An 8,941-nucleotide genomic window follows, 5' to 3' on the forward strand; every position below is an offset into this window, starting at 1 on the left:
CAAATAATCTCAGAGCAGGATAAGCACTGCAGAGCAAAGGAAGCAGGGGGACGGGACAGGTGAGCTGAGCATCATGTCGCTCGTGTTTGTAAGAGAAGTGATAAAATCCTCAGAATCCCATAAATCCTTCTCCACACAGAGGGAGAAGACTTGATTTACCAAGGGATTCACAATTCTATCTTAGGGAGAGGTTGTGGATGGGGAGAACCTGTAGAACTATAGCAAAGAGATACAAATTCAATTATTTAAAGGGCACGCAAATGAACTCTGAGGAGAGCGCCTTTCAGCTGGCACTAAATGTCCTCAGCCATTCTGAAGAGTTTCAGACTTGGGGAGACATAGTGTAGTTGGAGTTGGGCAGAGAAGCAATGGATTGCAGAGAAATGAGCCAGTGCACAGCTCTGGGCTTCAGCACGGCTAGGCCTTGGGCAAACCCCACTTACAAAGCTCTCTACCATGGTGCCTGGCACCAGAGGGCTTTGGGATGAGCCTTAACCAGGGGAGATTTTGTCCCAAAGAGACATTTGTTGGGACTCTTTCATTGTCACAGCTAGGGAATGTTACAGGTACCTGATGGGGCGAAGTGAAGGATTTTGCTAAATGGACTAAAATGTGTAAAACAGCACCCTCCAGCACAGAGGCCCAAGGAAGGACCCTGTGGGACAGTCAGGGACACTGGATCTTCACCCCCTGACTACAACTGCGGAGCCCATCTCTTATACCTATAATTAAATCACAGTACAGTAAGATCTACATAGGAATATTCCCATGTGAGAAATGCTGATCTGAGAGAGAGCGGGAGGCAGTAGAACGGGAACAGGACACAGAGGTAGACGCCCCTTAATGCCAGGTGATCTGGAACATGGCCACTGTGATCCTTACTTTTCTGATCTGCCCAAATAATCTGGATGGAGATCCGTGATGGAGAGAGTCACCAGCCACAGACCGCAGCCCGGGACACAGGGCAAGTCCTCATCTTGGGCATCAGTGCTGCCAGCCAGCGCCCCTCCAGATACTCGGAGGACACTGCACAGTCCCTGCGCTCAGCCATCATTCTGAGTGTGCCAGTTTGGACAAATTGCTTTCCATGTGCACATCCATCCCAAACACTTACTCGATTTTCTTTTTGAGAGAATTGTCTTATGTGAATTAAAAGCAGAAAAGAAAAATAGACAGCTCTTCTAAAAGCTTTATGTGTTATCTGTTTTTAAATTCTTACCAGTAAATTCTTCAGAAGGCAGACAAATAAATGGAGGTGATTAGGAAATAAAAAAATAACACTCTGAGACAGTAAAAGCTAAACTCTTTGCAAGAATTTTCTTTTAAGTGTGTAAGGTTTATTCTCCCATTTGTAACAGCAGTTGGCTCACTAACCCTTGCGTTGTTCCTTGGGTTGAGATCTCAACCTTAAAGGAATGTCAAGAAGATGAAAATGAGTGTCCTGAAGTCCCAGCATCTTAGCAGGGCCTGGTCACAGTCACATCCACGTGGGCCACACAGAGTCCCAGTTGGTGACACCTTCTCTAAGCTCTCCAGTTATGGGCGCCTTATCCTTGTGCCACCTTGTTTTGTGTCATCCTCATGCTAACTTTAGAAAATAATTATTTTTCTTCCCACTCTACACATGGGAAAAAGTGATGCTCATGACATTAAGTAACTTGTCCCAAACCACTCAGAAAGAACTGATTCAACATTATTTAATTGTAGGCACTGAGTCCCCTAATGAGCATATAAGATGTGCATAAGTAAGTTGGAATTCATTTCCTTGTTCTTTTTCTTTTCAGATGCATAGACATTGGGGAAGCAGGGCTGTCTTAGAAAAGGGTCCGAATGGGCCAGTTCAGTGTAACTGCAAGCTCTGAACTATAAACAGAAATTCTGCATCTGAAGGCCAGCTGTACCTTAGCAAAAGTCACTTGACATGTCTGGCCTAAAGTACTGCCCATGTGAGAAAGGGACACTCCTGCTCCAGAGTTCCATAATTTGCACCCACTTACCTCTCTTGAACCATGTGACAACTGGTCGACATGGCTGCATCAAAGATTTACAGCTACAGTGCACTCGCCTGTTCATTCCACACATTTTAAATTCTCGAAGTCAGTTGACTGCCTGTTCTGTCTCATTATGTAATCTGGATACAGTCAGTGGCTGACACATAATAGAGTTTCTATAAATGCATCTTGGCTAAAAGAGTATCCAGAAAACATTTGGCAATGAATGTCTTCCCCCTCCATAGTATATGAGTTATTATAGACAGTTAGTGTAATTTCTTGCCCCATTTTAATTAATCAAATAAATGGCCACAAATGCATAGGATATTAATAAAATATTAAAATTAAAGTCCTTCCTAAACTTCGCTGCATGTTAAATGCAGAACAGAGAATGAGCAGTAACTCTTAGAAGATGATGTTTTCTGCTCACACATTTTGCAGGGTGCAATTGTAACACTGCAGGCCTTGACATGCACCCATTCCCCGGAAGTGACCCCTGGGCTGAATTGTAACCTCGCGCAGCCAGGTGCCTCTGTGCTATTCCCGCTTGGTTTTCTAAGAGACATTTCTAATGTTGCCTGTCCAAATTAGAGACCTCCATCTTTTCCTACAAAGTTGCTTCTCCCTCAGGCAACTTCGTCTCTGCAAGTGACAACTTCATTCACTGAGTTGCTCAGGTCAAGAACCTCAGCGTCATTGGGGACGTGCCCCTTTCTCCTAATACCATTCCCACTCTCTCTGCTAATGCTTCCTTTAGGCTCGACTTTGAAAAATGCCTAGAATCTGACCACTTTTCACATCGTTGGTGACCTTCCCAGCGCCAGCCACAACTGTGTCTCTCCTGCACTGCAGAAAGACCTGGCAGCTCTGTTGTATTCCTTGCTCACCTACAGGCAGAATAGCTCTATCTTCTGACTTTCCATGTTTCAAATGTACCTTCCTTGTGCCGCTGCCTCAGGAGCTGGGGAGTGTTTCCCACATATGCCAGGAGAGTTCTTCTTTCTTTTTAATGTATTAGTTATTTAATTAAGTTCTTAGTAACACTGAGAACACTTAGTAACATTTAGAACACTAATTTATGAGTATAAATACCATTTGTCAGAACAAAAACAGATCATAGGTAGCCCCAGAGCTGAGGAACAGCTTTGATTTTTGCTAAAATCTCTGAGTCTACCACTTTCTGATCCACCTTGCACTGCTCTGAAATCTGGTATCTCTCTTTCTTGGTGTCAAAGATCTCCCTTCTTTTCTTTTTTTTTTTTTTGTATTTAATTTTTTTTGCTATTATCATTTTTTATATTTTTATTGAGAAATAAATAGCAATGAGACAATTTCACAACCAATTACTAGTACATTTTCAATAAGTAATACATTGCATAGTGTTGCCTTAGTGGTTATTCATTGTACAAGATACAGACCTGATATCCTGTCTCAAACACTATTAGAACAAATCTCTCTATTCATTGAATTAAGAGAATGGAGCTGATATGTGTGTTCCTATTTTTATAGCAGCACAATTTGTGATAGCCAAATCTTGGAAGCAACCAAGATGCCCATCACCTGAGGAACAGATGAAAAAGATGTGGTATTTTTATACAACGGAGTATTACTCAGCTATAAAGAATGATAAACTAGAAGCCTTTACATATAAGTGGATGCCACTTGAAGATGTACTCATAAGTGAAATAAACCAGACCCACATGTGTAAATATTGTATAATCTCCCTAGTATAAAACTGAAAGGAAATAAAAATAGAGAGGCATAACACAATTAAAAGGAAAGTGATCACTTGAGGATTAGTTAACGAAGAGAGGGCAAGGAGAAAAGCTAGAAAACATGACAGGGGCAAAGTCACACATTTAGATGCACAAGATGGAAAAGGCAGTGGTCCTGAGAATCTTCAGCATGTTTTGGAAATAGCAGTTAATTGGTAGGATTCTCACCCTGACTATATATGCTGATACCTGTGAACGAAGCAACTGCACTGAAGAAAGCAATGTGTAATGGTAGGGTCATGCTTGGAATGCCTGTCATTCTGGTCTTCTAAATATGTACTGCTTGTCATGACATACCAATTACTGCCATACTGTCTCTCAAGTAAAGGTCTGTTTTAAAAAAAGGTAATAAATGAAAACATGAGACAAAAATATGTCACAGGAGTGTCCTGTTACAAGCTATATATTGTTAGATTTCTTAATTTCTGTGTAAAAATATGGAGATCTCACCCTCTTGGTATCTGGGTTTCCACAGCTTCTTCTTAAAGCAAGCATCAGTGAGGTGTTTGGGGATTTTCATTTTGCTGATATCAATTTTTCTAGAGGTGGCAATGACAAAGTTCTGGTATGTTCTCCATAGAGGAACATGATTAAGGCTAAGATAAGAGGCCCAGTCACAAGTAGCAAGCCACTGGCCAACTGCTTCAGGAAGACCACTCTTGATCATCCAGTGAGGATGATCAAGATGGAGCCAGGACTGACATTAACTCCAAGTTTCATCAGGTGCTGACTGAAGGGTTTCTTGCTGTGGCTCAAGAGCTTTTGGGGCGCATCTTCAGTAGGGTAGAATCTAGGCATTTTTTTTAAGCTTAACCACCCAGGTACCTCCATTCTTGTCCCCACCGAATGGTTTTGTGATCATAGCAAGAACTTTCTCCATCTGTTTCTTCTCAACCTTTGATTTAGCAGCTGTGTACTTTCTCTTGTTCAGAGCCTTTCTGGAATGCATAGCAGATCAAGAGTATCTACCAATTCCTCTAACTAGGACAGGATTTCGGCTGCAGTGGGGCTGCTCCTTCTTGGACTTTCTTGCCTTCACCTTATCCTTTTTACTAGTACCACTGGAAGAAACCTTCTTGGCTTTGGGTTTCTTCTCATTAGTCTCTGGCTTCTCAGTTTTATCACCCACCATCTTGCAAGATGGGAAAGAGAACTAAGTTTTCCCCAGGACAATTCTTTTCTGAGAAGCACATTTTTGGTCCTGTTTTCCCACCTGGGACATGGTGGGTCTTGTTCATGCTGAACTTCTAGCGCCTAAAACAGTGCAGGTCTCACAGGAGGAAATCAAGAAGTCCATGGAGAGAAATGAAGCATGTATAACATCTGTGCATTTTTAAAACAATTGTTGATAGTTGGCTATTTATTTATTCACTGAACAAATATGGACTCTGAAGCCACTGGGTTAGATACTGGGAGTACATTGTGAGCATGGAGGCAAGGCGATCTTGCACATGAAGATTTTATTTTTGGAGGGATAAGTATTAGACATATGCTTAAATAAAAAAGCAAACTACGTAATCACTTGTGATATCATGAGATGGAAGCAAAGATGAAGTAGTTAGTTAAGGAGTAAGGAGGCCCATGACAGTGAATTTCAACATGACAGCAAAATCATCACAAATGTTTTTTTTTCTGCTAGTGGCCATGTGGAAGATAAACACAGGCACACTCACACATATCTGCGTATGCAAAAGGACATACTGGGCTTAGAGAGCAGAGCCACAATAGTCCACAGTGAATCTCTGTGCACTGCAGAACTGGAGAATCGGGGGCCGCTAATTCAAGAAGCTGGAAGGCTCAGGACAAGAGGGATCAGGGTGGCAGTGACAGCCAGAGCCTGCAGGCTGGAAGCTGCCTGGAGACTCTCCACTGTGAGTCTGCATTTCAAAGGCTAAAGAAGCAGGAGTTATGAGTCCACACCAGCAAAGATACCAACCTTAAGTAGAATGGAGAGTTGCAAACCCAGGCCTTCTTCTTCTCTCTTTCCCTTTTCATTCCTTGGGACGCATACCTACTAGAAGGACTCACCCACATCTGGGTAGCTCCTCCCCGCTCAGCTTGCTGGCCCACGTGCCAGCTGTACCTGGAAAGTCGCACAGCTTCCACAGGAGCATGCCTGCTAATGTGCTAGGCAGCTCTAAAACCAAACAGGCTAATGATGAAGATTAATCATCACAACAGTGATGGAGACAAAGGCAGCCTACAGCTGGGCAAAGGGAGGGAGGGAGGAAAATTAAGTGCTTCCAGCTTGTTTTATGCAAATAGAAACAATCATTGGAGCAGTGACCAGAAGGAAACTTAAGGCTCAGGCTCTTTGCATTTGCTGTTTGGTATGTTTTTAGGATGCCTGTATACTGGTGAGAATAATCTGGGAATAATCCACCATAGGAGGGGACACCGTGGTGGTCTTTTCACATTATCAAGCAGTATCTCTGAAGCAATTACTGTCATTTCCTAAAGCCAATGCAAACAGCAAAGCTTTAAGATGCTACAACAGTCCTAGCAGTCACCTAAGCAGTGAGTGAGAAAGGCAGATTTCGAGCCAGTGCCTGCCACATTTCAAGCTGATGCTGCTTCCTTCATGAGAGGTGATCACTCTGGAGTGAGGCGCTGACCATCTGTCTTTCATTCCTTCATGTTTTGCAAGGAAGGATGTCACCTGATTATCCATTTTACAGATTCCTTGTTGATTGGGGGTGGCCATCTATGTTCATACATTTGAACAGTTTTAGGCAAAATACTTTATCATATATGTCTGTTTTGGAGTGTTAGGGGTAATAATACAAAGTTACAGAATTTGGACTCCTGAGGAAATAAATAACTAACAGGTACCAAGTTCACAGGGGGAGAATCAGTGGACTGGGCTGTGACATGGAGTCTAAGACCGCAGGATCCCATCCAGAATGGGCAGGTGGGGACCTCCTTCTACGGCAGAAGGAGGCAGGAGGATCTTGGCAAGGAAGGAAGGCTTTCAAGGAGGCCAAGTAAACATCAGTAATGCTCGCAGATTAAGTAGATGTTTAAAAGGGAAATTAAATTTTCTGCGTACGTGCCTTTTCTAAATAACACTCAGTGAAGTTTGGCTTTGAAGGACTTTGGAGACAAGACAAAGACAGAAATAATAGAATTTTTTCCAGTTATAAATAGAAATGAGTTCTGTAGATGACGATCTCCAGTAACATTTAATTAGGGATAATAAAATTAGTTTCTATTTGAATAAGAGTTTGTACCACTTTAACCTTTGCTTTAAATTGGATATAATCTTGCTTGAGAAGAAAAAGTAGAAGTTAAATAATTTGAACTGTTTCCCTAATAAAGTCTTAACATTTCAATTTAAAGAAACTAACAAGAACTATTGTCTTTTGGTTCAGATTTTCTTGTTTTCCTTCTTGTTCTGCTTCCTATTTTTGTTTCCAAATCTTCCCTAAGATGTTTAAAATAGAAGCTGCATTTTGCTGTAAGCAATTAAACAACTTTTTAGTCAAGATCTAACCTTGAATATATAAAGTCATCTTAATAATAAAAAATTCACAGCCTCAAAATGTGTACATTAATATTCTCATCATTTTTTTCAACTAGGGGCTGACCAAATAGCTCAGCAGATTAAAGCACCTGCAAGCAGGCACAGGGGTCGTGGGTTCGAGCCCCAGGGCCTGCCGTGTCAGCCCTGGCCCCCTGGAGCACTGAGATGATGATTGAGACTGGGCATGGTGGCGCACGTCTGTAATCCCAGCTCTTGGGAGGCTGTAAAGAGGCGGATCACTATAAGTCGTATCTAGTAGTGAGAACCTGAACATCCCGTAGGCCCTTCCCTGAAACACACATAAATTCTGCTTTCTAGCAGTGTTGGCTGTCACCTGGGGCTCTATCAAAAACCACCCTGCACAGTACAGTGATTTCTCAGCTTCAGGTTACTGCTTTCACAGAGGGGAAGTCACCCCACAGGATCTCTAGTAGAATTTCTCGCGAGTTAGGATGGTAAGGAAAAGTACATTTCCATGGATTACCATTAGAATCGCCTACATGGTTCTATAGAAACTTTCATTTGGAAACTGGGGATGACTGCTCTGTGTCACTGGTGTGGCGGTTGTGCCTCTTGCCCTCCTTCCATCAGTATCTTTATTAAAAAAAAGTCATCTCCAGACAATAGTATACATTTTTATTTGTATTTTAGGGAAGGGCCTACAGGGTGCTCAGGATCTCACTACTAGATTGAACTCGTAATGACCCTCCTGTTCACAGCCTCCCAAGAGCTGGGATTACAGGCATGCACCACCTCACCCAGTCTCAACTGCAGTCTCAGTGTGGCCCCGGAGGTGGGGGCCAGCCCAGGGATCAAACTCCTGGCCCGTGTGCCTGCTTGCAGGTGCTTTAATCCACTGAACTATTTGGCTGGCCCTGTTGGCTGGGGGTGGTACAGACTGGCCCGTCAGGGGAAGGAGGGAAGAAGGAGCCATGTGAGTGGAAGAAAAGAAAACAGAAGCCGTGCTTTTTTGAAGACCTGCGTTACAGGTGCTTCATCAGTCTGTAAGACATGAGTCTGACATGGCCAGCAGTTTAGTTCATGAAAGATCACTGAACTGCATGCAGTTGCTTGGGCGAGTGAGTCAGAACCCTGTCATGAGTCAGGTGGAAGGAAAGAACCCAGTCACCATATTCTCTTTAACAGCAAATGAGATGTGGTGGTCAGGGGACAGTGAAACATACCAGACAGGTAATGTCAGTCAAAAGACAATGTGGCACCGAATATCAGTGTTTCAGCCAGGTCTTAGAGATGTAGCATATCAGTATGTGAAGAAGGGGTCTAGAGTTTTCTTGGAAGGAAAAGTAGACTATGTTGAATATATGGATAAAAACGATGTGAGGCGACAAGCAACAACAATCATAGCAGACAACATCATCTTTTTGAGTGACCAGACAAATGAAAAGGAATGAACAGACAATTCTTGGGCCATTGTTGGGTATAGTCTCATTTCTAATTCCTGGATAGTCTTTATAGTTTTAAGGATAAGAATTAAAGTGGTAGATTATAAAAAAAAAAGGAAGTCATCCCAGCTTCCTGGTTCCTGCAGAGCATCTCAGGTCTTCTTGCCCTTAGCAAGACTCTGCTGTTGCAGACACAAGGGTTGATATGATTAAAGTAATGGAATAGAACTTACCCCACCTTCAAGAATG

General features: G+C 42.6%; 2 pseudogenes; one reads left to right on the forward strand and one right to left on the reverse strand.

The window, feature by feature from the left end:
* Positions 1-3,054: 3,054 nt before the first annotated feature.
* Positions 3,055-4,898, reverse strand: LOC111818892 (annotated as a pseudogene).
* A 3,362-nt stretch (positions 4,899-8,260) lies between these two features.
* On the forward strand, positions 8,261-8,701 carry LOC111818827 (annotated as a pseudogene).
* The last annotated feature ends 240 nt before the right edge of the window (positions 8,702-8,941 follow it).

This window comes from Octodon degus, unplaced genomic scaffold, assembly GCF_000260255.1.
Source record: "Octodon degus isolate 3935 unplaced genomic scaffold, OctDeg1.0 scaffold00006, whole genome shotgun sequence".
Classification (NCBI taxonomy): Eukaryota; Metazoa; Chordata; class Mammalia; order Rodentia; family Octodontidae; genus Octodon; species Octodon degus.